Source organism: Palaemon carinicauda, chromosome 43 (assembly GCF_036898095.1).
Source record: "Palaemon carinicauda isolate YSFRI2023 chromosome 43, ASM3689809v2, whole genome shotgun sequence".
In the NCBI taxonomy this organism is placed as follows: Eukaryota; Metazoa; Arthropoda; class Malacostraca; order Decapoda; family Palaemonidae; genus Palaemon; species Palaemon carinicauda.
The window spans coordinates 20843517-20870543 of NC_090767.1; the positions used below are offsets into that span (position 1 = coordinate 20843517).

General features: G+C 38.9%; 2 protein-coding genes across 45 annotated transcripts in view; one reads left to right on the top strand and one right to left on the bottom strand.

Annotated features, from left to right (window-relative positions):
• The window catches only part of LOC137633422 (putative leucine-rich repeat-containing protein DDB_G0290503), a 549442-nt gene that overhangs the window by 256471 nt on the left and 265944 nt on the right, over nt 1-27027 (top strand). The gene's annotated exons all lie outside the window — the stretch shown is intronic.
• Nucleotides 1-27027, bottom strand: part of LOC137633435 (splicing regulatory glutamine/lysine-rich protein 1-like) — a 408786-nt gene that overhangs the window by 83159 nt on the left and 298600 nt on the right. The window lies entirely within an intron of this gene.

Here is a 27027-nt window from a genome sequence, read left to right on the forward strand (position 1 = left end):
TCATGATTAAAAAAACACAAATGTAAACAGATCAACTTGAGACTATATAGATTCTTATAAAGTTGATGAAGAAGGTTAAGACTTTTTATTTATGTCTTCAATTTATGTCTTAAGTTAATGTGTAAGACATCTATGTCTGAAAGGAAAGTTAATACACAGGGGTATATGTAACAGAAGACATCCGGTAATGGTTTGGGTGTATTATCTCAACACCTCCATAGAATACGAGCGCAGACGACGGTCTCTAAGACAAAGCAGGGTGTATGGGTAATGTGGAAATTCAGTTTTTGAAAATGACATAATAGAGATGGCTGAACTGGTTAACTCCCAATGAATATCTATATAATAATTATATATATTACAAGAAAAGGAATTCCAGTATGTACAGATTTTCGTAGAAGAGACATCAACTTTGAACAATTGACTGGGGAAGGAATACAAGAATGGTTTTAGAGGTATTTAGTAACACCATGACAGCCCCTTGAGGACCAGATTTTCAATTAAAGAGGAACAGAGAATTAGCATTTGAGGGAAATGACTCTCCCACAAGTCATGGACATTCTGACATTGAGATATCAGTTGACATTCCTGAGGTTTGATGAAACCTGTATTGAGAGAGGGATAGAAGAGCCATTATCTATGTGTCCCTTCCCCCATTGCCATAATTTCATAAATTTCATTCTCAAGATTAGTTCACCAAACTTGTAACTGGGCTCCATAGGGCATTAGAAGAGTTAGAAGACCCAGGCAAACATGGCTTAGGAGTATGAAGTGTGAAGGAGGTGATGAATAGAGAAGTAGTGATTTAAAAGCTCAAGATAGAGACGACTGGTGAAATCTAACCGAGGCCCTTTGCGTCAATAGGTGTAGGAGGAGACGGTGATGTTGGATACATTTGGAATTAACAAGTATCAAGTCTAAGGACCAAGGAAACTATAGAAAAAAGGCTTGACCAGGAGTGGCAGGTTTAGATCAAATAAGGATGTGGTATTCACTGTCAAATATTGTTTTTTAAATATTTAACTTAGCCGGTGAATATATAATAGCTGCAACTCTGTTGCTCGACAGACACATACATAAAAAACTCGCCAGCGATCGCTATGCAGGTTGCGGGTGTGCCCACCAGCGCCAACTGTCGGCCAGATACCACTCTCGATGTAAACAAAACCTTCAATTTTTTCTCTGTCGACGTGTCGACAAGACGTACTTTACTCGCTGTTGAACCTGGAGTTTTTCCCATCATATTTGGTGAAGTACTTTAATTTGGTTTGAGCTTTCGCAGTACAGGTGTTTTTCTTCAAATAAATCCTTGAACTCTTTTTTGAATCGGATTAATTGTTGATGACTTAGATCGTTTTTTGGAATTTTCCCTTGACTAATTCAAAATGGCTGACCCTTCTCAAGTTCCCAAGTTTCGAAAGTGTAATGCTAGGGACTGTAAGAGGCGTCTTCCAAAGGCTTCTCTCGACCCTCACACTGTTTGTTCCAATTGTCGGGGTAAAACCTGTCAATTGGGAGATCGGTGTGAGGAATGCGTGGGCCTTTCGGAATTCGATTGGATCGAATTTGATAAATATACACGCAGACTAGAGAGAGATAGGGTAAGGAGAAGTTCTTCTAGGTCTGTAGATTTTTCCTCTCCACATGCCCCTGAACCTAATCCTTCCCCTGTAGTGGTTGTTCCTAACCCCCCTCCTAGCACTCAGGAACCGTCTATGCAAGACATGATGCGTGCTATTCATGCCTTGGGGGAGAGAGTTGAGGCTTTAGCAAGTGACCGGAATCAACTCATGGCGGACGTGAAGGAACTCAAGTGCCAAAGTGCCACGGCGGATAGTGTCAAAGTGCCTAGTGTTACGCAAAGTGTTGTGAACAGTGTTGCGACCGAGGGTTCGTCTGTTCGTGCCTGTCGTCCACCTAGTCCGGGACCTCTTGCAAGCTCCCAAGCCCAGGGGAGAAGCAATGTCGTACGACTTATGGGTTCGAGAGGCCTTGATCAGCAAACAGACGTTCCCTCTTTGGTATCAGGCGGATCTCGTCAAGATCGCCCCTACCAAAGTAAGACGAGAGAGCCCATTTTTACCTCGTCGTCCGAAGGTGTTTCACGTAAGAAACCTTGGACCAAGGTCTCTAGACCTTTAAAGCGTAAGTCGGTCCCTTCAGGACAAGTCCAACGTCCCGGATGTAGCCACTGGGACAGTTCGGACCCGTTGCCGTCATCTGATGACTGCTCGCCGCCTAAGAGAGGCAAAGTTGTGCCGTCTCATTCGCTAACCCCGTCTGTTACCGCACCTGCTTCCGTAGACCCTAAATGGGTGTTACTGCAAGACATGCAGTCTAAGCTTGCGTCCTTGATGGAGGACTACAACGCTGAGAAGGTTTCCGTTGAACCTACTGGCCATCAGCCATCCAAGCGTTCTGTTGTGCGTCCTGTTGACGTGGATGTAGGTTTCTCGCGTCAACCAGTTGGGGTGGTACCTCCACCGATGCGACCCAGTGTGGATTTCCAGCCGCACGTTGACGTTAGGCAACGCACTGATGCGATTGGTGACGTTCAGGACGTTCATCAACCATCAGAGTTGACTTGTTTTGACGCGGTGCGTCAACCTCCGCAACCCGGTATGGTGTTGACTGCACAACCCAGACGGTCTTAACAGTCTCGGGTGGACGCTGTGCGTCCTCGCGCACCTGTTGTTGTTGACAGTTCCCAGACTGTTCAGCAGTTCCAGGACGCTGCGTCCGGCTCCGTCACGTATGCACCAGTGCGACCGGACTCTGCGAGTCAAACGTTGCCTACACCTTTGCCGTTTTCTCATCAGTTATCGGATGAGGAACTGTCAGATGAGGACGTTGCTGAACCACAGCCTGAGGATCAGCCTTCAGAATTAGATGAGCCTAAAGCAGTTCAACCATCCTTGGACTATAGAAAAGTCATGGTTGTTTTTAAAGAGTTGTTCCCTGATCACTTTATTTCTGTGGCTCCTCGTTCGCCGCCGTCCGAGTTTGTCTTAGGCGTTCCTGCTACCATGCCTGCCTTTACTAAACTCGTTCTCTCTCGCTCATCCAAGAGAGCTTTACGGCTGTTAGGCGATTGGTTAGAGACCAAGAGGAGTTTAGGGAAGACGGCGTTTGCCTTCCCCCCGTCTAAACTCTCGTCTAGATCGAGCGTCTGGTATGCCACGGGAGAAGTTCTCGGCTTGGGAGTTCCTGCCTCTGCCCAGGGCGACTTCTCAAGTCTTGTAGACTCTCCCTGCCGCCTTGCCATGAGACGCTCGAAGATTAGTTGGTCACCCTCGGACCTGGACCACCTTCTTAAAGGCATATTTAGGGCGTTTGAAGTCTTTAACTTCCTGGACTGGTGTTTGGGAGCCCTGAGTAGGAAAATCTCATCTGCCGATAGGGATGTTTCCTTACTCATTATGTCCTGCATGGACAAGGCCGTCCGAGATGGGTCCAACGAGCTTGCCGCTTCATTCACGTCCGGAGTCCTTAAGAAACGAGAGTCTCTGTGCTCTTTTCTGTCAGCAGGAGTGACGCCATGCCAAAGATCTGAGCTACTCTTTGCGCCCTTGTCTAAGTGCTTGTTTCCTGAAGTCTTGGTTAAGGAAATTGCCTTGTCTTTAGTGCAGAAGGACACCCACGATTTAGTTGCGTCCTCGGCTCGCAAAGCTCCCCCTTTGCCTGCCTTGTCTACTAGACCTAGGATAGACACTCCAGCGTCCAGGTTTATCCCGCCCTTTCGTGGCAGAGCCTCCAGCAGGGGAGGTGCTCGTGCCGAAGGGAAGAGAGGAAAGAGGAAAGGATCCAAGTCCTCTAAGGGCAGAGTCTGACTGCCCGCAACTTCAGACAGCAGTAGGTGCCAGACTCAAGAACTTCTGGCAAGCCTGGGAGAAGAGAGGCGCAGATCAACAATCTGTGAGGTTGCTCAGAGAGGGGTACAAAATCCCTTTTGTACGCAGACCTCCTCTAGCGACGTCCCCCATCGATCTCTCTCCCAGGTACCGAGAGGAAGAAAAGAGACAAGCCCTGAAACTGGAAGTGTCTCTTTTGCTAGAGAAGGGAGCGGTGGTCAAAGTCTCGGACCTTCAATCACCGGAGTTTTACAACCGTCTCTTCCTAGTATCAAAGAAGACAGGAGGTTGGAGACCGGTGCTAGACGTCAGTGCTCTGAATGTCTTTGTCACAAAGACGAAGTTTACCATGGAGACCACAAAGTCAGTCCTAGCAGCGGTCAGAAAGGGAGACTGGATGGTCTCTCTAGACCTAAGGGATGCTTACTTCCACATCCCCATTCACTCAGACTCCCAACCTTTTCTGAGATTCGTCTTCGACGATGTGGTGTACCAGTTTCGGGCCCTGTGCTTTGGCCTAAGCACAGCTCCTCTCGTGTTTACGAGGCTTATGAGGAATGTGGCAAAATTCCTCCATTTATCGGACATCCGAGCCTCCCTTTATTTGGACGACTGGCTTCTCAGAGCCTCTTCCAGTCATCGCTGTCTGAAGGATCTCAATTGGACTCTAGATCTGACCAAGGAATTGGGACTCCTAGTCAACTTGGAAAAGTCACAGCTGGTCCCATCCCAAACTATTCTGTATTTAGGGATGGAGATTCACAGTCAAGTTTTTCGGGCTTTTCCATCGGCCCCCAGAATAGATCAAGCCCTGCTCGTCATCCAGAAGATGTTGAAGAAAGAACGCTGCTCAGTCAGGCTTTGGATGAGTCTGGTAGGAACGCTGTCATCCCTGGAGCAATTTGTCTCGCTAGGAAGGCTACACCTCCGACCTCTACAATTCCATCTGGCTTTTCACTGGAAAAAGGACAAGACGCTAGAGGCGGTCTCGATCCCGATTTCCGAAAAGATAAAGACTTGTCTGACTTGGTGGAAGGACAATATCAGCCTACGAGAGGGTCTTCCCCTGGCAGTTCAGAAACCCAACCACGTTCTCTTCTCGGACGCATCGGACTTGGGCTGGGGCGCGACGCTGGACGGTCGGGAATGCTCAGGTCTGTGGAACTCGAGTCAGAGGAGCATGCATATCAACAGCAAGGAGCTTTTGGCGGTTCATCTGGCCTTGATAAGCTTCGAGAATCTCCTTCGAGGCAAGGTGGTGGAGGTCAACTCGGACAACACCACGGCCTTGGCGTACATTTCCAAACAGGGAGGTACCCACTCATTGACTCTGTACGAGATCGCAAGGGACCTGCTCATCTGGTCAAAAGATCGAGGCATCTCCCTAGTAACGAGGTTCATCCAGGGCGACTTGAACATCCTAGCGGATTGTCTCAGTCGGAAAGGTCAAGTAATTCCAACCGAATGGACCCTCCACAAGGATGTGTGCAAGAGACTTTGGGCGACTTGGGGCCAACCCACCATAGATCTCTTTGCAGCCTCGCTGACCAAGAGGCTTCCAATCTATTGCTCTCCAGTCCCAGACCCAGCAGCAATACATATAGATGCCTTCCTCCTAGATTGGTCACATCTAGATCTTTACGCATTCCCACCATTCAAGATTGTCAACAAGGTACTGCAGAAATTCGCCTCTCACGAAGGGACAAGGTTGACGTTAGTTGCTCCCCTCTGGCCCGCGAGAGAATGGTTCACCGAGGTACTTCGATGGCTGGTAGACGTTCCCAGAAGTCTTCCTCTAAGAGTAGATCTTCTACGTCAGCCACACGTAAAGAAGGTACACCAAAGCCTCCACGCTCTTCGTCTGACTGCCTTCAGACTATCGAAAGACTCTCGAGAGCTAGAGGCTTTTCGAAGGAGGCAGCCAGTGCGATTGCTAGAGCGAGGAGAGCGTCTACCATTAGAGTTTACCAATCGAAGTGGGAAGTCTTCCGAGACTGGTGCAAGTCAGTTTCCGTATCCTCGTCCAGTACCTCTGTAGCCCAAATAGCTGATTTTCTCTTATACCTGAGAAAAGTACGATCCCTTTCAGCTCCTACGATCAAGGGCTACAGAAGCATGTTGGCCTCGGTCTTCCGGCATAGAGGCTTAGATCTTTTCAACAATAAAGATCTGCAAGACCTCCTTAAGTCTTTTGAGACCTCTAAGGAACGTCGTTTGGCTACACCTGGGTGGAATTTAGACGTGGTCCTAAGATTCCTCATGTCAGACAGGTTTGAGCCTTTACAATCAGCCTCCCTGAAAGATCTCACTCTTAAGACTCTTTTCCTGGTATGCTTAGCCTCGGCTAAAAGAGTCAGTGAGCTTCATGCCTTCAGCAAGAACATCGGGTTTTCGTCAGAAAAAGCTACTTGTTCTCTGCAGCTTGGTTTCCTAGCCAAAAATGAGCTACCTTCTCGTCCTTGGCCTAAATCTTTCGATATTCCTAGCTTATCGGAGATCGTAGGCAATGAACTAGAAAGAGTATTATGCCCTGTTAGAGTTCTTAAGTTCTACTTAACTCGTACTAAACCTTTACGAGGCCAATCTGAAGCGTTATGGTGTTCGGTTAAGAAACCATCCTTGCCTATGTCAAAGAATGCTTTGTCATATTTTATCAGATTGTTAATACGAGAAGCTCATTCACACTTGAGTGAGGAAGACCGATCTTTGCTTAAGGTTAAGACGCACGAGGTTAGAGCTGTAGCAACTTCCGTGGCCTTTAAGCAAAATAGATCTCTGCAAAGTATCATGGACGCAACCTATTGGAGAAGCAAGTCAGTGTTCGCGTCATTTTACTTGAAAGATGTCCAGACTCTTTACGAGAACTGCTACACACTGGGACCATTCGTAGCAGCGAGTGCAGTAGTGGGTGAGGGCTCAACCACTACAATTCCCTAATTCCATATCCTTTTAATCTGTCTCTTGAAATGTTTTTTAATGTTGTTTTTATGGGTTGTCCGGAAGGCTAAGAAGCCTTTCGCATCCTGGTTGATTTGGCGGGTGGTCAAAGTCATTTCTTGAGAGCGCCCAGATTAGGGGTTTGATGAGGTCCTGTTGTATGGGTTGCAGCCCTTGATACTTCAGCTCCTGGGAGTCTGTCAGCATCCTAAGAGGATCGCTGGGCTCCGTAAGGAAGACGTACTTACAAGGCAGAGTAATCGTCTAAGTCGACTTCCTTACCAGGTACCTATTTATTTTGGTTTTGTTATATTGATAACTGTCAAAATGAAAAAACTCTTAGCTTATACGATGTAAACATATTTAACTCTGGTCTCTACCCACCTCCTTGGGTGTGAATCAGCTATTATATATTCACCGGCTAAGTTAAATATTTAAAAATGATATTTTAATTATAAAATAAATTTTTGAATATACTTACCCGGTGAATATATAAATTAAACGACCCTCCCTTCCTCCCCAATAGAGACGCAGTGGGATGAGAAGAAATTGAAGGTTTTGTTTACATCGAGAGTGGTATCTGGCCGACAGTTGGCGCTGGTGGGCACACCCGCAACCTGCATAGCGATCGCTGGCGAGTTTTTTATGTATGTGTCTGTCGAGCAACAGACTTGCAGCTATTATATATTCACCGGGTAAGTATATTCAAAAATTTATTTTATAATTAAAATATCATATTATTACTAGCTAAGCTACAACCCTAGTTGGAAAAGCAAGATGCTATAAGCCCAGGGGCTCCAATGGGGAAAATAGCCCAATGAGGAAATCAAATAAGGAAGTAAGTAAACTAGATGTCTAAATATATATCTACTCTACAAAGACAGACTCGTGTCAGCCTGTTCATTAAGAAATTTTCTGCAAGTTTGAAATTGAGTCTCAGTCTACCTTGGCAGCTTTTTTCCTTCCTGTAGAGATATGATTTGCAAATTGACATTTGAGGACCAAGTATTTACCAAATTCTAAAATCGATTGAGACAAAATTGATATGTTTTCCTTTATGAGATACCACCGCTAAAGAGTTATTGGGTCCTTTGACTGGCCAGACAGTACTACATTGGATCCCTCTCTTTTGTCACAGCCTATTCTTTCCACATTCTCCTCTGTCCTCATGCACCTGACAACACTGAGATTACCAAACAATTCTTCACTCAAGGGGTTAACTACTGCAGTGGCTACTTTTCTCTTGGTAAGGGTAGAAGAGACTTTTTAAGCTATGGTAAGCAGCTCTTCTAGAAGTTTTTATAGTTTATATATATGTATGATTTAATCTAATGTTACTGTTCTTGAAATATTCTATTTTTATTGTTTATTACCTCTCATGTAGTTTGTTTGTTTCCTTGTTTTCTTTCCTCACTGGGGTATTTTTCCTTCTCGGAGCCCTTGGGCTTATAGCATCTTGCTTTTCCAACTAGGGTTGTAGCTTAGTAATAATGATAATAATAATATGAAACAGATTTATTACCAAAATGTTATTCTTAATATGGTCTGCATATCTTTCAAATCATTAGAATTCAATCTAAATTGTGGGCGTTGTATTCATGATACAAAGAAATGTAGTGTACTTTGTAGTATGGTCTTCTGATTGGAGAAGTTAATGCTTATATACAGAAAGTTAATTAATTGTTTTAATATTCCTAGACTTAGAAATAGCTCACTTATTAGATTTCAACTATGAAAATAAATCAAAAGGTTTTCCTGTTCGTCACAATTTGCAAACTAGACCATTGATCCGTTGACTTTACTCACTCCAAAATATGTGAAACAGAGTATTGAGGACTTTGGTTATTATGTAGGCTACAAAAACATAAATTAACACTTGGATACCTACAAGTTCATCTAAATATTAAGAGGAATACTCTGCTACACATGTATACGTATAGATTTTGTCTACACCTTGATATTAAAAGGAATACGCTGTTACACATGTATACGTATAGATTTTCTCTACACCTTGATATTAAAAGGAATACTCTGTTACACATGTATACGTATAGATTTTGTCTAAGCAATTAGTTTCGTGAAAAAATGTCACATTTAAATGACAGGATTTGCCCAGCGGTCTCCATCTCCTGATGGTGAATGAAGACGAAAATCGAAAGCTATGCAAACTTTAGAAAAGTGAATAACCATCAAGATTAATTCTTCCTAGAGTTTAGAATTATACAGTTAGGCTTTAATGAATGATGAAGATATTATTCAAAAGTTCAGTAATGTATAATTGCTTCTATTATCTGTATTGTCTCGAGATATTCTTAAAAACGTGACTAAAGTCATTTTCTTTTTCAGATTATCGACATTAGTACGAAGTACAGTAGAAGACTTAACAATACTGAAGATTTATCTGGGGTATAGACGAATCCATAGACGATTTTATCAAGAATCAAGAGAGCATCGATAATTACACCTTTTCTTGATTTCGTTTCAGTGAAATCTTGGGTTTTTTATTCAAATAAGAATAGGTATATTTTAGGTCCAAATGAAAGAATTGAATAATGCAAAATGTAAGAAAAAACTCCATTTTGCTAATTAACAATTGAGTTTATTCTTGAGAGCTTGTGAATATATACACATACACGTAAGGTAGAATGTCTCGTGGAATTGTGGAAGATCTGAATGAGAGAATCTCTGAAATGTACGAAAGGTTTATGTAAAATTTATTTGATTCTTCTTTCATATTTACATTCTATGAATATTGTTTGTTGAAATTTATTATTTATAGAAATGTACAGAGATGTCAGCGAACTTACAGATTTTTATATATAAGGAATAAGGTTTTTTTTGTGTTAAGTACTGTAGTATATATTTGAAATTCAAGATATTTTGCATTGATAAGATGTTGAAGTTTATCCAAAAGTAAATTCATTGGTGTGGAATTAGGTATAACATCCAACACAGAAGAAGGTTCAGGTCCGATTCAGCTTCTAGAGAAAAGCTTCTTAGAAATATCATATGCTAACACAGGGACTTACCTCAAACTACTTTCTTAGGAGTTACCTGGAACCTCCTCTTAACCGACCAGAGTTTTTTGTAGTTTACCCTACTTCCGTTTTCTGTGATGGTAGGCCTAGGCGGAAGGATACGTGCCCTGAGGGCATTCTCGAGGCAGGCCTCATGTTAGCTTGGGTCTCGACCTTTAGTAAGTTCTCTAGTCGCGTCGTGATATCATCTCGACGCTCTCCGTATCTCAGTGCGACCCTTTGTGTCCCCGACTCTTGTGTTCCACGTGTGTTTCCTCGTGGTCCGTTGTGCTTTCCTTTGTGCTTTCGCGCTTATAACTTAATTCCCTCGTGTTTTCCCTTGTGTTTTTTAGTATTCTCTTATCATTTTCTGCTACGTTCCTGTGTCTGGCGGTATTGTGATAGTGCGTTATGGAGCATCCCCGCCGTTGTCCTGGGCCTAAGGCCGGGAAGTCGTGTGGAGCGTTCTTATCTAAGCCCGATGTGGACCCACACTCCCTTTGTTCCTCGTGTAGGGGTAAAGTGTGCTCTCCTTCGGACACGTGTCCGGAATGTGTTTTGTGGAGTGAAGTGGCAAAACACTTGAAAATATTTTGCATGAGAAAAGAATGACTCGGGTCAAAAATTCTTTTACAATTTTGATTAAGTTCACTTATTGGTTTACTTGGCAGTTCTAAAAAGGTCGCTGGCATTCTCTGTACATTTGATGTATGTTGTATTTTATTGTATTTCATGTTTAGATTTATTATTAGCAGACAGAACACATTTTGACGTAGCAAAGGTTCTATTTTAAACTCACATTTGAATGTTTACCAATCCTGAAACCACATGACGATAGTGAGAAAATTCCAATTGAGAAAGGAGTTAGACAGGGAGACCCCTTCTCGCCTAGATAATTCACAGCATTTCTTAGTTGAAAATAAGCAGCAAATACAGATCTGGGGAATTTCTATGTCATGAGAGAGAGAGAGAGAGGGGGAGAGAGTGTGTGTGTGTGTGTGTGTGTGTGTGTGTGTGTGTGTGTGTGTGTGTCGAGGCATAAGTAGTGGCCTGCAAGTGTTGGTACGCGTTAAAGATGTGATTTTCAATGTATAGGTCTTTCCGTACGTGCTGCTTAGCCGGGGTTTGTAAATCTGACGGCATGGGATAGACTCCCCTTTGTGGTGTGTGAGTCTTTGAGTATGTGCTGCTTTGCCGGGGCTTGTAAGTCTGACGGCAGGGGTAGACTCCCCCACAATGTAACGTAGGCTTTGCAAATCGCCAGAGGAGGTGTGCGAGACATGAAGAATTAGATAGGGACGACCAACCACCTCCTACCATTTCTGCCAATGAGAATTCCTTTATATATTCTTTTTCCAAGTCCATGTGACGAAGATTATTCTAGAATAAATCAAATGGAAAAGTGTAAAATACTGCACTTATTTAATAATTTCATAAAATCACTGATTAAATATTTAACTAAAATAATATAAAAGTTTTCTGAGGTTGAATGTCGAGTTTCTCTTCCAGGGATTTCGCTGAGACATTTCAGAGAACAATGTAGAGTTGGGGGTATCATTATCATTATAGCAGACGATATCAAACAAAGTTATTCATTTTATGTTCTTAGGAAGATTAATCTATGATGGAAGTCATTATTCAAGGCAGGATATAATTGTTATAAGATAGCATAACCAGAATGGCTAGTCAAATGTTCAGGCTATTCAGTAGTCAGTCTTGAGTTGTGGGAATGGATAGTTGGATAGTCAAATACCATATGAGATAAGGTTAGTTGATAGCTAGCCTCATGTTAGGGAATAGTTGAACCAGATGGATAGTTGACTACGGTACGAGAGAGAAGTTTTGAAGTATCAATATTAACCAATTTTAATCGAGATAACTTCAAGTGCCACAAATGTGTTCTGTCTGTTAATAATCATCGTAGGATTTTGTATATATAAATATTCTGTATTTAATCCCATTACAGCAAATGAGCAAAATCTTTTGAGTTCTCTTTAGAAGTCAAATTTTGGTCGGGATTTTCATAGCTGTGAGCAGAAGTTTGACCTCGTAGATCAAGAGAGGACATTCTTCTTCTTGTAGTAGGAAAAGGTGTTTGTTCACACTAAAGCCAAGACTGTTTCCGTGTCCGTTTCGTGAGATTAGGCTGAGGAAACCACAGGTCAAAGTGCCGGTGAAGAAGATGAAGCTTCGGAAATGTTATTCGATAGGTTAAAAAACTTCCTTGTTTAACGAGAGACTGAAATTTAAACTTCATTAATTTTTCCAAGCGATACTGATATCAAATAGAGTAGTCTTTTAGTCTTGAATTTAATATATTTGCCTGATTAGTCTCTGAAATTTAATAATTATAGATCTGTTTGAATTCTTCTAAATATCAAGTGACCTTAAGTTAGTTTTGTGACATCTTAATTGTTCGAGCAATAGCCTGCGATACTTGGTCTCTTTCGCATGATATGTTTAGTCACCCTTCAGGAGGTTAGGACATTGAAGTGATAGATTAAGTGGGATGATGTTTTATGTTCTATTTACTTTTGAATCAAGATGTTTTTGCTGAGATCAGAAAAACGTGTTATGAACTTCAGCTTTAGACAAAAAAGGGAATCTGTAATGCAGTAGTTTTTCTATCTGATTTTATATTGTTAGATTACTACTTATCTGAATGTAGATTTTCAATTTGTTTTATTTATTTAGCATTGTAGAGGATTTACAAAAGTATAAATTTTCAATAAGTTTATGATAAAATGTTTTTCAGGCAATTTATTTTTGACTAGGTAGGATTAGCTTATGTTGTGATCACTTGATTATTATTATATGAATACAAAACCCTTGTTTACTCCGTTTTTGCTTTTCCATGACCAGAGTTTTAAGGAAATATTGGGATTCTGGCAATATTGTTTGCGTGCCAATATCTCACCCACTTCAAGCGGAAGTAGCTATTGCCACAGTTTAATCCTGTCCTTTGTGCTTAACACACTTGTCTGCTCAAACTACTATTCAAATCTTTATGCATTTGTGTTTTTCTCTCTCAGATATGATGAATACAAATGCTTCAAGAATGTATGAGAGCTAGACATGGCCTTGAAGATTCTCCTTGAAGCTCCTCCTTGGAGGTCGACCTACATCCTTTAAGAAATGATGGTTAAGACCAGAAAATTTTGCTATTAATGATGCCAATTTGATCTCCATCCCGATTTCCGCGTTTAAGGAACTATCTGGTGACGGGGCAATTTGTTACCCTGTCCTATACGGGCAGTTTGCCTTTTCCATCCGAGGACTTCTTTTGGAACCCTTTCAAGAACTTCTCCTGGACGCCTATTCCTTTTAAGGACTTCTTCTGGATGCCTATTCCTTTTAAGGATTTCTCCTGGACGCCTAATCCTTTTAAGGACTTCTCCTGGACGCCTGTTCCTTCCGGGGACTTCTGCTCGAAGCCTGTTTTTACCCAACTTGTTTGTAATAACAAGTCAAATCCTAGAGAGCACATCTAGAAACACTATCTCTTTACTACCGAGAAGTGCTCTGAGTTTTTCCATTGGGAGAAGTGTCGGCTAGAGCCCCTCCAAAGACCTTGATGTCCGTGATGTTGCTTTGACTCTAACATTTTGCAGGAATCACTCGTTATTTCAGGTGTTTTGTGCTAATTCTTGGAAGAGGTAACTTACTTCACCGCACACTACCTGAAGGACTGCACCCACAGATCACTAGATCCATTCTCATTGGGTCCAGTGGTGGCTGATAACAATGAATTTAGAAGCTCCTACTTCAACAGAGTGACTTCCGTTTGGTCACGTCTTCAGTGGAGTGAAAGAAAAATTGATTGGATTTTCAATCTACTGACCTGTCCTCCCTTTGGAGTATAAGTCTAGAAAACCACTTATGCAGGGGAGAACAAACTTAATATGTTTTTGTACATATGAGAAATCTATATATAAATTGTTTATAACAGAATACTCACTCTTGTTCTCTTGCTTGAGGGTACACTCAGGCACACTGTTCTATTTGTTTCCTTATTCACTTTCTTCCCTGGGCTATCTTCCTTGTTGGAGCCCTTGGGCTTATAGCATCTTGGTTTTCCAACTAGGGTTGTAGCTTAGCAAGCAAATAATAATAATAACAATAACAGAATTTGATGGTGGACTAATCTCTTAATTATATATGAGGCCTGACATCATGACTTTGGCTCTTTTTTCATGATAATCTTTTTTATCTGGGGGTAAAGGGTCGGACAGATGCCTCACATAGCACTGGGACATCCTCTCCCTTGAGGAAGATTTCCCTATATATGACGAGGGTCTGTATTTGCAAAGGAACAAACTACAGAGTTCAAAAGATCATTTGTATTTTTCTTAACTGTACCAACCTGAGTCGTTTATATCTCCTGCCTCATCCACCTCGCAAGTCCCTGAAATTCTGTTTGTGGAAAAGCAACAACTGATTAAACACTTATAAATAACTCTGGTTTATATTGCTAGGAAAAATACAAATCATTTTCTAAGAATTTGTATTTTAAAACTATTTTATTATTGTGAATATTACGATGTTTATAAGGCTGTAACTGTCTAGGATTTTGCTCATTGCTGCAGTGCGAGTTTTGTATCAAAATGTTTTTGTGACTTAATTTGATTATTGTTAAAGAGAACTTTTATGTTGAAGTCAGTTTGTTATGTTTAAAATCTGTCATTTCTTTTGGTATAAGACTGGGTTTCAACATTCTAAGACTGAGAATTATTTCTTATGGACATATCAACGAAGGGAAAGAACTAGGAACGGCAACTAAAGAAAATGGGTGGATATGAAAGTAGCAGGACTAAAAAGACCCTGAAGAATATAGACTTTATTCTTTATATGTTAAACTCATTAAGATGATGCAATGGTTTTTATTATGGTTCTCCTACAAGTTAGCAAAGAAAGCTATATTCTAGTTTGACCTTAGTGAAGAAAGTTAGATACATTTAATAAATTGTTATATTGGTTAGATGTAGCTATAGCGTACAATCCTTTTCTCAGTGGGGATACCTCAACGTGGTGAAAGGGTTTGTGTATCGCCATGATCAAAGTTTTACTATTCAGGCCCACCCATACTAGGTTGGTTTGCTGGGAGCGATCGGACTAAAGTCTCCACCATCACCAATCCACTGTGGCCAGCGTGGCGATGGAAATGGCCAAACCCCAGACATGACTAAGGACATGTCTGAGGCTTTTGTCCTGCAGTGGACTAGAAACGGCTAGGTTTTTTTTGTATGTGAATGTATTAGTAATGGTTTGCTAGTTAATGAGTATGAAGGTAGATGTTTAATGTTGCATTTTTATTCCAAGTTGTGAAAATATGTTTACAGTAGTAGTTAATTCTTATAGAACAAAAGCAAGATAAAACAATTTTAAATGAATTAATTAGATTGTAATGTTTTTAATTCTAATATTTCTAGGTCCATTACTAAAGCATAAACATAAAACTAATTAATAAGATTTGAAATTCAGTCAAATGTCTTAATCACGCCTAACACGATTCCAGTCTTATGCCAAACGAAATACCATTTTGTAACTGACATTGCCATTGTATTGAGTCTAAAGTCTGAGTTCTCTTCCAGATGTAGATGTAGATGATTTGGAAAGAAATAAAGGCCAGTGGCCGCACCTCAAGGGGCTGATCTCACGGAACGCGCAAGGCAATACTAAAGACGTCCCTCCCTGCTTGCCAGAGGCCTTGCAGTCGTCAGACTGTGCCGGAGTTACTCCCGTTGCTATTGTGGTATGTGTCTTTTATCTCTGAATTTGAGAATTGATTATCTGATAACTGTTTTGGTTATTGGGAGAATGTATTCGCTATGTCGTCTTCCATTTGGTTAATATTAACTGAAATTGGTTATCTCGATTTAGGTAAGAAAGTTAAGTTATAGCTTGAGATTAAGCTGTTGTAGTTTCTATCCTTTATATAAAGCTTACTTAGATATATAATTCTAAAAGGTGTCTTTTTGAATGTCACTGAAATAAAGGTGATCTAAAACTTAGAAGGATTTGAGGAAAATCTCAAGTCACAATTGTAATTTGACTGACTGTCAGAGTTTCAAATTCCACTAATAACAATGCAAAGTTGTTTTTATGAAATTATGACTTGTTAAATAAGTTTATTTATATTTCTTAGACTTTCATCGATCAAAGACCATCTATAACAATGCTAATTAGTATTCCTTTTAATGAAAAAAGTCAGTAATTCCAAAGTTACATAATAATGGTCTGAAGAAATACGATACGTGGAAAGTATGATAAAAACGCAAGTACAGTATTTGTGTCCTTTATCATGGGACAGAAGGTGTCTTCCTTATCAGATATCGTCTAGAGATGATTTCAGTTTTGCCGTATATTCTAATTCCTGTAGTGATGTGTAAAGTAGATTCTAAGTCCAGATTTATGAACATAGTCTTCTGAAAGCAAAAGAATTGGCTGTGGGTTTTCCACATTACTCTCAGTATTAAAATACTTGGATAAACTTAATATATTCCGCTATTAAGTGATTTACCAGAATAATAATGTGTTTCAAATGTGACTTTATTTGTCAGGCAATTGGCTGTGTATTTATAATTGAATAGATTGATTACAAATGAATATTTGTCTACTTTTTATGAGAAATATCTGTTTATTAAATTTGAATATAAACACTTAGTGTACGCCTAATTAAACGTAAGAATTTTGGAATGTAGAATCACTTTCAGGTGAAAACAAAATAGTTAACTAATTCAATTCAATTATACCGTTGCATCTAAAAGAAACGAAAAATGCAAAGAATGTGAATTTAAATTTGTTAATTCTCAGACGTTTTTAATTTACGATTGCGACTTGTCCCACGAAGGACATGGAAGAGTTGGGCACATTTTTCATTACATTTAGGTTTTTGAAAACTTCCGAGAGAGAAGACCGGCATCACCCTATACATGTCTGAGTCACATCGCACACACTGTTCCTCTGTGGGCGATTGAGTGAGGGAAAGTGAACAAGCATCTCTGTTGCATCAGTTCATCTTGAGTTGATGCGACAACCTTTTGTAATATGAAGTTATCTGTATGTGTATTTTTATTCCCTGCTAATCTGTATCGAAAGGCGATGTGAATGGTCTTCCTGATTCTGAGTAGACTCTTTGGTTTTCGTTCGATTAAGCGAGGCAGAAGTTATAGTCTTGGGAAGAAGCGTGGAGGCTCAATATGACGATGTCTTTGTCGTGTATTGGAGTCTTTCTATAGATGAGGAATGATTTTATATGTTGCTGATGTGTTGTTTGAGGGCTTTTCTAAAGCCAGGTTGTGTTTCTTCTTGAATATGTTCCCAGGAAGTTCTGATTTCTAAGTAGTCTGCTTTGGTCATAGGTTTTTTATGTGCCTGTATATCTGTGTAATGTGGAGAGAATATAATCTTCAATATTTCTTTTTTATCTGGTAGTCATCAATGGAGAGTTTTGTGTTACCAAGTTTACTAAGATTGTATAACCGAGTCTGGTGCTTTGGGAAATCGAATTGTTCCGTCGCTCTGCCAAAGGATAAAACATGATGTTCTTTGGAATCCGTACATTATGCTAATAATGTTCAAGCTGTTTCTTTTGTTCTCAAGCCATGAACAATTAGAACACAAGAGGTTGATATAGAACAGAAATCTATAACAAAATAATTATCAGACAAGAATTTTATGTTCTTAAAGCTCAAAATTTTTTTAAGAAGAGGAGTTAGAAAACAACTCAGTTTTCTTATCAGATTGAGGTAGATAAGAAATTGATAAGTTCATAATAAGGTTTCTTTTTATTTGGTCACTGTCAGTCAGTTTCCATTCTGTCAGTTTACCATGCAAGTTATAAGCCCCCAAAGAGTGAGCTGGCATGACAGATGTCTATCATATTATGATTATAAAATAGTTTATCAAGATATGTCATCATATTGCTACACTGCACTCATGTAGGACTTGCACAAGAATTATCTTTTAAACTAATTAGAATAGAATGCGGTAAAATAGGAGGAGTAAGATGGCTAATTCAGAGGAGATAGAAGCAATGATTTCTAGAGAATTATTGGGTCCTTTGACTGGTCCGATAGTACTACATTGGATCCCTTTGCGGCTTCAGCTCATTTTCCTTTGCCTACAATACACTGAAAAATTCTTATTCACTCAAAGGGTTAACTACTGCACTCTGTAATTGTTTAGTGGCTACTTTCCACTTGGTAAGGGTAGAAGAGACTCTTTAGCTATGGTAAGCAGCTCTTCTAGGAGAAGGACACTTCAAAATCAAACCATTGTAGTGCCAGATTTTCTGTACCACGGCCATCCACTGTCTTGGGTTAGAGTTCTCTTGCTTGAGAGTACACTCGGGCACACTATTTTATTTCCTTATTTCCTTTCCTCACTAGGCTATTTTCCCTGTTGGACCCCTTATAGGACATATAGTATCCTGCTTTTCCAACTAGGGTTGTAGCTTAACTGGTGATAATAAAAGTAATAATAATAAGTCAGAAGAATTTAGTTCATTTGAGTTAATATCAAGACAGAACACTGGTCTATCTGACTTCTGAATCTATCGGGAAATAGATAGTGATGATTCGAACTTGATGAGAAGAGACAAAGAAGCGTTGGATAAAACAAAACTTGTCGTCTCATCCATTTTGTAGAAGTTCTTTGGTGATTCCTGTTCTTAGTTTTGGTCAGTCTTGCGAATCAAAACTGAGATTAGAGAGTAATTTTTGTAGACTGTAATTAGAAATTCATCTCCTTAGTATCTTTGGATTTCCTTTCCTCACTGGGCTATTTTTCCCTGTTGGAGCCATTGGGCTTATAGCATCCTTCTCTTCCAACTGGGGTTGTAGCTCAGCTATTAATAACACTAATGATGATAATAATTATAATAATACCTGTACAGTATTTCTACTGTTATTTCTTGTTCAGGAATTTTGTATTATCTTCTGGCTTTTACAAGTTCCCCACTAAACTTCTTTCTTGCAGAGCTAAGAAATTTACAATATGTTTCCATTAGGAAAATGGCTAATGTTGATTAAAAAGTATGTTTAGACATTTTTACTTTTCTATATTCATCTCTTGTATTTCTGTACTTGTATAAACCCTCAAGTTGTTGGGAGATTTCTTTCCTTCCACGTGTCGGTGCGGTTAACATTGCCCCACTCTTGTGTGGAACACAAGTTCTTTGCACTGACACCCGTACGAAGAGTTACTGTACTTAAAGTCGGCTAGAGGTTGCGAGGATTCTTCACGATGACTGAAATTACTGGGTACACCACCAATTGCACTAACTGCGCAGCCTCTACAACATTTACAATGCTTCTAGAAGGCTAAATTCACTGGCTGCTCTACCATCAATCAAGGATGAAATTGATCCCAGGTTCCAACGAAGGGATGCTTTTTCATGCGTCATTTTTCCAGCTTTCATCATTTGCCCCTTTTTCTTTCTAAGCAGAAGTCAAAGCTTAACTCTCCTCCATCCGATGTCACTTGCATCTTGGGTTATTTGTGAGTCAGTTGTGTCTCTTGATGTCTGGTCCCTTCATGCATTAAGGGAATTGATTATTGTCAAGTCTAAGAAAGATACCACGTCTACTGTCCTGTGAGTATCTCTCTATTTCTGATAAGGTCCAGAAACTTGTTTTGCTTCCTGTGCATATCATAGGTGTTTTCCACTTGTGTTGAATCAAAGTGAAACATTACCCAGTTTTTCATTTTTATGCTTGATTTGTAAATGGCTTGGTATTGTTAATATATGATCTATTAAATGCTATACCGGACATGGTTATTTCTTGGACCTAACTGGTTTCCGCTATTAGATCAAGACTATCTTTGGTCAGCTTTGAATCTTGAGGTTAATCCTGTCTTTGTATGGAGTCAGAAAGAAATAAACACAAGATTTTCTTATAGAAATATGTTCTATATTGCTCCTTTTCAGTCATGGGTTTTGACAAATGTGTTGGAGGCTTTGACCTTGGTATGTCCTCTCAGGATGCAGTCTTTGGTGCTTTGACTGCATTGGGAAAGTGTCAGGTCACCTTAGAGGATATTTTGCTGGTTTTCTCCCCTTCGCTTGCGGGTTTTTCGATGGATTTATTATATCCTAGTTTTGCAGAGTTAATTCATAGCTGCTTACAGTACATCAGAATAATATCTAAGTGTTTCTTTTTAGTTATGGTCTAGAAATGGAGATTTTATGCTTCTGTATCACTTGGTCAATATTGGAAGAGTCTCTGCCATGCTATGCTTTTGTCTTACAAGACAACATATCTTATAGCTCCAATGTCATACCCACAGAAGGATGTTGCCCTTTGCCTCTCTGAGGTCTTGACCTGAGCAATGAGGGCCCAGTGGGCACCTTCGTAGGATGTGTTCCTCTGTTTATAGTGTTGTCCTAAATGGGAATTCAGGGTTGGTGGCTTATCCCCATTTGTGTAAGTTATCTCCAACTTTGCCCACTTTCGCCCTTGCTCCGTTCAGGGTTACCCCACTCCTTCCTGGTGAGGGTTGTTTCGCTGGACAGGCCTTTGTTTGGGCTGGGCAACACCTCATTGGATGGCCATTGGTTGCTTCCCGCCACTTCTCTAGCCTGTGAGCAGCTGATCGTTTTGGTTCTTGTCCATCCACTGTTGCAAAGCTTTTGTGGGATTTCAGTCGTCACCTTCTTCGTGGTGATTGGACACTGGATGCCTGGGGTCATGAATTTGTTTATTCTTTTCAGTTTTTGCTAGCATTTCTTGTCGGGTGGTAGGATACTGGCTGTTTTATGTAAAGATCGTAAAGGGGTTGATTTTACGGGAACAGTAATAATCCGATAGGACTTACTTAGCTCTGGGTCTACCTTATGCGCATGGCATGATCTTGGCCCACACTTCTGCTCAGTACTCCACAGTAGAGTAACAGAGTGGCAGGGCTTTTTGTCTCAGAGTCTCAGGGTTTGTTCTTCTGTAGCTGGTGTTGGCTAGTTGGCTGAGGAGGCTGTTCCTAGTTGCTACTTTATGTTTGCTATTGTTTGTGTGCTCTTGAAAGGAGAGCGTTCTGTCAAGGGTGACGCCTAAGAAGACTGGGTAGGTGTGATTGTCCAGTTCTTTCTCACCCCATTTGATCTTTAGCTCTTTATTTGCTTCCATACAGGTTAAACTTTTGTCTTCCTTGTAAATGATGAAGAAGACCTTCTATTCAGTCCTGCTAATAAGGTTGACTGTGATGTTAACTGCTGCATTACTTGCAGTCAGGTTCTTCAATTCTTGGTATTTGTGTATACCAGAGAATAAAGTCTGCTTTAACCTTTTTTGTCAGCTTGGGTGATTGGTGTTTGTGCCTTGAAAAAACATTTTTGTGTTTGTGCAGTGGATAAGGCATGTTGGCTATTCCAAAATTATGCTGTTTACTTTGTTTTCTGTGAATATGCTATTTATTTTCACTTCCGTAAATATAGTATTTGTTCGGTTGCAAATTGTTGATAAATCATTTCTCCATTGTTCTGGTGATTACTAATTCAATTGTGGGTTGGCGAAATTGTCTATAGCCATCCAGTTTCCCGTAAAATAGAAAGAAACGAGACTGGTGCAACAGGACGTTGATCACCATTGTAGGGTTGGTGATAATATTGATAACTTTTGTTGATGTTCTACATTTGCCAAGAGGAACCTATCACTGTCTCTTGTTTGCAAGAGTACAGTGAAGCTATTTTCATAGTGAACAAGGTTTTAGAATGGTGGCCATCAATCATCATCTCCTCCTACGCCTATTGACGTAAAGGGCCTCGGTCAGATTTTGCCAGTCGTCTCTATGTTCAGCTTTTAATTCAAAAACGCTTTCTTGTCCGTCTCTACCATCGCATAGTCATTTGCTTGCTTTGAATCGTTTGACGTTGTCGTTTGTCAAATCGGTCAGTGCAGGCTTTATAGCAAGTGCTTGTCTTTTGTCTTTTGTCGCTTGTGAGTCTGTTTCCTTGCTTGTTCTGCATGATAAGTTTGTAGTACACAACTATTGTTTTGCTTGTATGAAGTGATGTACTGTGAAGCAGCTGGTCCCCTATTTCTTCTCCATGCATCTTCTATATCTTCATTAGGTTCTGTCAAGGGTGACACTTAGACTCCTCTTAATCAGCCCATAAAATTAACGTTAACTTTGAAGTCAGATCTTTCAGTTATTAGCATTCCTTTATGCCTGAGAATCTAATCTGATTTGACCTCTCTCTCTCTCAGGTTTATTGTCTGTTTGTGCCCTGAATAAAGTATGCATTTATTCATACTATATTCATACACTCCCTGGCATGAAAAAGCTATTCAGTTTCTTTGCTTTTCTTTGTTTAATGAAGTTTTATGAATATTGTAGAAATAGTGGATGATTTGCTTCTTTCCTAGAAAGTTTACTCGCACAGATAGAGGATTTTGTCTTGAAATTTGTCCTCCTCCTTGTTTGGAATTTGCCGCTGTGTCAGCCAGTTGAAATGAAGATCATTGTGAAGATATTCAAACCGATACAATATTAAGGACAATCAGAGATTTCAGACGGCCATTTGTTAAAACCGCATAATTGGAAAGGGACATTATAAATAAATCTCGCCTTTTGGTTAACAGAACAAGCAGGAAATAACTTTATTATGTACAGATAGTTTGATATTACGTAAAGGTCAGGCAGTAATTTGCCCGCCCAGGAAGGTATCCGACTGGTGTCTTATGGTATTTAAGGTCACCTTAGTACCATAGACACGTCTCTCGTAGCCTTGCCTGGGCGAGCACGCTGCCTGTGCTATCTCGTCTGTTCGGGGGAATGCAACGCTAGTTCGATCCGGCGTCTCGCTGGGGTGAGTTTAGCGGACGTCGGGGCAGTACCCCGGACGGATGTCACCCCCTTTTCCAAAGTCTTTCGCCCATCAGAGAAGCATCGCGTGTAAACGGTGTTTATCGGACGTTTGTTTGGTCTTTGCTGCTTTCTCGGAAGTTTTCGAAACCTGGTTTAATAAAATGTGCTCGAAACGAAGACTCGTGCGTTCGTTGGCGACTCGTTACATTTAAGTAAATTATAAACATCTGATCATTAATGAAGATTCATTCACATTTTTCAGTTTTTCATATTTCTTCTGATGCTATGATATGAATAATGTAGAATTCAGGTTAACTATTGTGTAATTCAATTGAATAAATACTTCATTTCACTATTCAATCGTTTGATTAAGCACATACTAAGTATTTTTTATTCAGGACGAACTAAACTGATACGTTTCATGAAAAGTAGTGAAATAATTAAAGAATTTCTTTGTAATCAAAATATTTATTTGTAAATACATGAAATAAATGTTTGATGATTGAAGTCACCTTTGTAATATATTCTTAGTTTGGTGAATTAAATTTTAATTGGAATTTATTATTTATACAATTATTTTTTATATGAAAGGAATGTGCAACTTATGGCCAATTCTAATGCTTTTTTTAATATTCTATATTCTTAAACTGGACTTATTTTCTATGATATTGCATTACAGAAATTAGAATATACAACAAAACTGAAATGACACCCCAAGTGTCTTATAGAGAGTACACCTTCCGATCACATGGTATAGGTACACGGATACTCATCTTGTGTAAACATACTTTCTGCCGACAGTATTCCATCTGACCGAGATGTAAAATGGAATCAAGTTTGATTTTTTTTAAAGGAATATGAAATTGCTTTGTTAAAGATGGTCTTTAGCTTTGAATGTGTAAAGAAAATATTTAAATTTAATATCTTGTCATGATTTTATAAAGCAATTTTGCTTGTTTATTAAATGGAACATTTGAAAATCAGTCGGTTAACCAAACTATAAATGTGACTTTATAATTTTCCCAACTAATTCTGGTTCAAGATTACCTCTTTCATTATGACATTTTAAATCACCTTTAAGAATTACATCTAAGGACTTTATAATAAGGATAAAATATGGCAGTTTCATCTCAAGTTATAATAAACTTCTTACTAACTTTGAGAAAACCAATTTCACTTTAACCAAAAATGGAAGACCTCTTAGTGGCAATTCTCCCATTAACCAAGGCAGTTGCCAGGTACTCAATTTCCCATTCAGATAAAAGGCACACGACACAATAGTCTCGGTAGTTATTCCAGCATCGTCTGCCTCCTGTACGGATTCTCTGACCTGCAGGGCACCAAGGGAAGGTCGCCAAGTGCCTGCAAAGCAGTTCCGTGAGGTCAGCCCCTATTTTGGGGGGGACACTAATGTATATGAAAAAATAAAATTTTAAAAAATATATTTTTTTATTTTTGTACTTTGATTAAATAAAAGTATATCTTGAACTCATGTATTTTATTAGTCCTTGTTTTGATTACATATTTTTACATAGTAATATTTTCCGTACATCATGATGCATTATTATGCAAGTAAAAGGCATAAAATATTAACCCAAAATATATCTTAAATGAATCATGATGTAAGTTCATAAAAAATGTATTTTGTAATTCGAGTTTAAATGTTCCTGTATTGTTTTAAATATACCACATCATTTTGAGGAGTACTGTCGTCATTTAGGTCGATTGTTGGACACTCGTAAGTGAATTCAATTCTCCAAGTCGTTTGAGAAATACACTACTGTATAATAGTTGTATAGCTTACAGAGGAACTGTATTAATGATATATCATACTAAACATTTCCTTCTGTTTTTCTTTAATTTGTAACAATGTCGGAAACATTGTTATAGCTTAAAGAGAACAAGCAGGAGGAGATGTATAGGTTCATATCAGTAATACAGTACCTCTCACATCTATACAGCTGTTGTATTATACAGTAGTGCATTTATAAAATGCCTCCGAGATGTTAAACCACTTACTAGTGACCAACACTCGACCAAAATGACGACAGTCCTCCTCAAAATGATATGGTATATTCATCACAATCCAGGAATATTTAAATATGTTACAAAAATACATTTTTATGAACATAAAACCATTAATATTTAATACTTTAATAATGGAAAATCATATTAAATTATAATTTCAAATTACAATTTTGTGAAATTAAAAATTAATGCAACATCATATTTTGAGTATATATAATTTGATTCCTTGCAACAATATAATAAATTAGTTACTCAAACACCAAGAAATTATTTCAATGAAAATTATGAATATTAAGATAAATTTGTGGTTGAAAACCAAAGATTTTACATCAAAAGGAAAAATATTAATATAAAGTTGCAAAGTGAAATTATTTAGAAAATACTATAATTTTTTCAATTTGATGAAAGTGACAAATTTAATATTTAAAAATTTGGTTAAAATGGACAACCTTTCTGGACTTGTCTGTCTCTGCTATATCTCACTGACTTAGTTGTCCAAGACTCAAGATATTAATTCCTCACTGGCTTAGTTGTCCAAAGACAAGATTTGATAAAAAAATTACTTGTTTAAAAGAACTGTTACTTTACAAATATGAAATTCTTTTTAACCTTGATCTACATTGTTATTAAAATCTCCAATTAAATATTCAATTCCTATGTTTACATACATTATCAGTCCAGTGAAATATATTCAAATTTGTACAAATTATGACAAACAATTTAATAAACAAAATATCTCGTGAAACAATTATAAGCAGTTTCCACTTAACAGATCTTTTAAGCAAATCAATCATTTATTTATTTCCTTATTTCCTTTCCTCACAGGGCTATTTTTCCCTATTGGAGCCCTTGGGCTTATAGCATCTTGCTTTTCCATCTAGGGTTGTAGCTTGGCTAGTAATAATAATAATAATAATCAACGGAACATCTTTAATATATTCTGAAAGTTGAATTTCATGGGATGTGTATCCTTCCAGAAGGCTAAATTCACAGCCAGACCTTTGCTCAGACGGTATATATAACATTTAAAATGCTTCCAGAGCTCAAATTACTGGCCGTTCTTTCCTTAAACCTCTACAATGTTTGCGCTTACAAAAGGGTAAATTTAGAAGCTACAAAACCAATTGAAATTAAGTTTGACCACAATTTTCTATGATACTTCTGTAATTACTTTAACTAACAAACCTTGGTAATGTATTTTACTAAATATCAAGTTATTTAGAATATTTTAACTCAAACTTATTTAGAATATATTACTATCATTATTACATGGACAAAAGTCATGGTATGACAATGGAACAATCTCCAATAGATTTAGTAGATTTGAGAACAAAGCTCTCAGAAGGATATTGGGAGTGAAATGGCAGGACAGGATTAGAAATGAGACTATAAGAGAGATTACTAGAGTGCCATATGTGGATGAGATCATGGCGAGGGGTAGATGGAGATGGTTTGGGTATGCTCTTCGCACTCCAAAAGAGAGATTAGTTCACCAAATGTTCAGCTGGGCTCCACGAGGCACTTAGAAGAGTTGGAAGACCCAGGCCTACATAGATGAGGGCTATGAAGCATGTAGGAGATGATGAATGGAGAAGTATTGATTTAAAAGCTCAAGATAGAGACGGCTGGCGAAATCTAACAGGCGTAGGAGGAGATGATGATGAAGATGAATTCAAACTTGAAGTTACCAACAACTTGAAGTCCAGACGGAATAAGGAACTTGTAAACCAGAATGTTTTAAAAGAGGTTTTTAAGATGAGGAAATTATAACTTATGAGAAAAATTACTTTGGAAATAGGAACCAAATTTGGAAAACAGAAGACTAAAAAAAGTATATTGGAAATTTTCCTGCTAAATAAAAGCAGAGATGTAATATTAATGTGTTTTTTAACTAATATTTTCAAAAATTTTAAAGGATTGACTCTACAGTCTACTTAAAATAGTCAAATAACATGTTAGTCATTCTTATTTTCTAGTTTCAAAATGCAATTTTATCTATAATTTATCATATGATATTGAAAATTGTCAAATGACTAGTTTGTAATTATTTAAAAAAATGATTTTAAAGTAATTTTCTATTAAAAATTAATATATCTCACAGCTAATTTCTCAATGAGAGAGAGAGAGAGAGAGAGAGAGAGAGAGAGAGAGAGAGAGAGAGAGAGAGAGAGAGAGAGAGAGAGAGAGAGAGAGAGAGAGAGAGAGAGAGAGAGTGTGTCTCTCCTCTACCATAATCAAAAGGAAAGTAGCCACTGAACAATTACAATACAGTAGTTAACCCCTTGAGAGAGAGAGAGAGAGAGAGAGAGAGAGAGAGAGAGAGAGAGAGAGAGAGAGAGAGAGAGAGAGAGAGAGTGAGAGTGTGTCTCTCCTCTACCATAATCAAAAGG